Source organism: Arachis hypogaea, chromosome 20 (genome assembly GCF_003086295.3).
Source record: "Arachis hypogaea cultivar Tifrunner chromosome 20, arahy.Tifrunner.gnm2.J5K5, whole genome shotgun sequence".
In the NCBI taxonomy this organism is placed as follows: Eukaryota; Viridiplantae; Streptophyta; class Magnoliopsida; order Fabales; family Fabaceae; genus Arachis; species Arachis hypogaea.
This window is the reverse complement of record NC_092055.1, coordinates 109,904,777-109,908,305: the sequence shown is the minus strand read 5'-3', so window position 1 is coordinate 109,908,305 and position 3,529 is coordinate 109,904,777. Positions and strand designations below refer to the sequence as shown.

Sequence of the window (3,529 nt, the reverse complement as noted above, 5' to 3'; positions counted from 1 at the left end):
TCTCTATAAATAGGACCTTTCACTATTGTATTTTTACACATCTTTGGAAGTTTAGTCCCTAGACCTTGGAGGCTGGCCATTCGGCCATGCTTACACCATTATCACTTTTGTATTTTCAACGGTGGAGTTTCTACACACCATAGATTAAGGTGTGGAGCTCTGCTGTTCTTCATGAATTAATACAAAGTACTATTGTTTTTCTATTCAACTCAAGTCTATTTCTTCTCCAAGATATTCATTCATTCTTCAACTTGATGAATGTGATGATCCGTGACACTCATCATCATTCTCACCTATGAACATGTGCCTGACAACCACCTCTGTTCTACTAGCAATGGCTTGAATGCGTATCTCTTGGGTTTCTAATCTAAGATTGGAACCTTCGTGGTATAGGCTAGAATTATTGGCGGCCATTCCTGAGATCCGGAAAGTCTAAACCTTGTATGTGGTATTCCGAGTAGGATCTGGGAAGGGATGACTGTGACGAGCTTCAAACTCGCGATTGTGGGGCGTGTGACAGACGCAAAAGGATCAATGGATCCTATTCCGACGTGATCGAGAACCGACAGCTGATTAGCCGATGTTCTGACAAAGCATCAGGACCATTTTCACTAAGAGGACGGGATGTAGCCATTGACAACGGTGATGCCCAACATAAAGCTTGCCATGGAAAGGAGTATGAATGATTGGAAGAAGGCAATAGGAAAGCAGAGGTTCAAGGGGAACAAAGCATCTTCATACGCTTATCTGAAATCCACCAATGAATTACATAAGTATCTCTATCTTTATTTTATGTTTTATTCATCTTTTAATTATCAATCCTCCATCACCAATTGAATCTGCCTGACTGAGATTTACAAGATGACCATAGCTTGCTTCAAGCCGACAATCTCCGTGGGATCGACCCTTACTCACGTAAGGTTTATTACTTGGACGACCCAGTGCACTTGCTGGTTAGTTGTGCGGAATTGTGACAAAGTGTGATTCACGTTTGAGAGCTCCAAGTCTTTGGCGCCATTGTTAATGATCACAATTTCATGCACCAAGTTTTTGGCGCCGTTGCCGGGGATTGTTCGAGTTTGGACAACTGATGGTTCATCTTGTTGGTTAGATTAGGTATCTTTTCTTCAGAATTTTTAAGAATGAATTCTAGAGTTTCAAGGTGATGTTCCCACCATCACAAAAGCTGATTGATTCTCATCAATTTAGCTATTGAATGTAATGTCCTGCTGAAGCTTGGCCAAACATGTCTAATCCTTTTTAGACTGAAGCTTTAGACTAACATTGCATGATTCCTGGAATTCTTATTAAAAGTTTTGATTCTCTTTATTTTCTTTTCTATATAATTTTCGAAAAAAATACAAAAAAAAATTTTAAAATCATAAAACCAAAAATATTTCATGTTTCTTGTTTGAGTCTAGTATCAATTTTTAAGTTTGGTGTCAATTGCATGTTTTTATTCTTCTTGCATTTTTCGAATTTATACATATTGTTCTTCATTGATCTTCAAGTTGTTCTTGATGATTTCATTGCTCTAATCTTTAAATGCTCTTGTTTTGTGTGTTTTGTTGTTTCTTACATGCATTTTTACATTGTTATAGTCCTTACTATACAAACTTTTAAGTTTGGTGTCTTACATGCATTGTTTATTTGATCTTAGTTGCATTTTTGTTGATTCCCATCATCAAAAATTCAAAAATTTTTAAAACTATGTCTTTTCAAGTCAATAATACAGAGAATTGAATATTCAGAACATTCAGCAGAGGAATCAAATAGAAAAAGCTGGGCGTTCAAAACGCCCAGTGAAGAAAGAAAACTGGCGTTTAACGCCCAAAAAGGTAGAGATTTGGGCGTTAAACACCAGAATGAGCACCATTCTGGGCGTTTAACGCCAGGATGACACTAGAGGGAAGATCTTGTTTTTAATTTACATTTTTTTTCAAGTTCTCATAATTTTTCAAAATTAAATCTTTTTCAAATCATATCTTTTCAATCATATCTCTTTCAAAATCAATTTCTTTCCATTTTATAATTATTTTTACTATTTTCAAAAATCCTTGCTTCAATTCATGATTTACTTCAAAAATTTTCAAGTTGTTACTTGCCTATTAAGAAAGGATCAAATTTTAAATTTTAGAATCATATCTTTTAATTTCTTGTTAGTCAAGTAATCAACTTTAGTTTTAAAACTTTCTCCTTTTAATTTGATTTTCAATCATGTCTTCTCAATCATATCTTTTCAATCACATCTTTTTCAAAATTAATTTTCAATCATATCTTTTTCATTTCTAATTTCAAAATCTCTTTCAAAATCACTTAATTTCTTTCCCAAACTTAATTTTCAAAAATCTCAATCAAATTTTCAAAATTTTCTTTTTATTATTTCAAAATCTTTTATTTTCGAAAATTCTTCCCCTTTTTTCACATCCTTCTATTTAAGGGGCTAACACTCCTCCTCAAGGTGCAATTCAAACCATATTTCTTTAATAAGTTCGAATTCTCTCATCTCTACCTCCTCCTTCTATTCTTCTTTTCCTCTGACACCTCAAGGAATCTCTATACTGTGACATAGAAGATTCCCTACTTTCTTGTTCTCTTCTCTTTCATACGAGCAGGAGCAAAGATAAAAGCATTCTTGTTGAAGCTGATCCTAAACCTGAAAGGACCTTGAAGAGAAAGCTAAGAGAAACCAAAACACAACTCTCTCTAGAGGGCCTAACAAAGCTTTTCAAAGAAGAAGAAACCATGGCAGCCGAAAACAACAACAATGTCAACAATGCAAGGAAGGTGCTTGGTGACTTTACTGCACCTACTCCCGATTTCTATGGGAGAAGCATCTCAATCCCTGCCATTGGAGCAAACAACTTTGAGCTTAAGCCTCAATTAGTTTCTCTAATGCAACAGAACTGCAAGTTTCATGGACTTCCATTGGAAGATCCTCATCAGTTCTTAGCTGAGTTCTTGCAAATTTGTGACACTGTCAAGACCAATGGGGTTGACTCTGAAGTCTACAGACTTATGCTCTTTCCTTTTGCTGTAAGAGACAGAGCTAGGATATGGTTGGATTCACAACCTAAGGAAAGCCTGAACTCTTGGGAAAAGCTAGTCAATGCCTTCTTGGCAAAGTTCTTTCCACCTCAAAAATTGAGTAAGCTTAGAGTAGAAGTCCAAACCTTTAGACAGAAGGAAGGAGAATCCCTCTATGAAGCTTGGAAAAGATACAAGCAATTGATCAGAAGATGCCCTTCTGACATGCTTTCAGAATGGAGCATCATAGGAATCTTCTATGATGGTCTGTCTGAACTATCCAAGATGTCATTGGATAGCTCTGCTAGAGGATCTCTTCATCTGAAGAAGACTCCTGCAGAAGCTCAAGAACTCATTGAAATGGTTGCAAATAACCAATTCATGTATACCTCTGAAAGGAATCCTGTGAATAATGGGACAACTCAGAAGAAAGGAGTTCTTGAGATTGATACTTTGAATGCCATATTGGCTCAGAATAAAATATTGACCCAACAAGTCAATG

General features: G+C 36.0%; 1 non-coding gene across 1 annotated transcript; it reads right to left on the bottom strand.

The window, feature by feature from the left end:
* Positions 1–3,150: 3,150 nt before the first annotated feature.
* Positions 3,151–3,258, bottom strand: LOC112787657 (small nucleolar RNA R71). Its single transcript, XR_003195058.1, has one exon. It is a non-coding gene; the product is annotated as a small nucleolar RNA R71 (small nucleolar RNA).
* Positions 3,259–3,529: the final 271 nt, after the last annotated feature.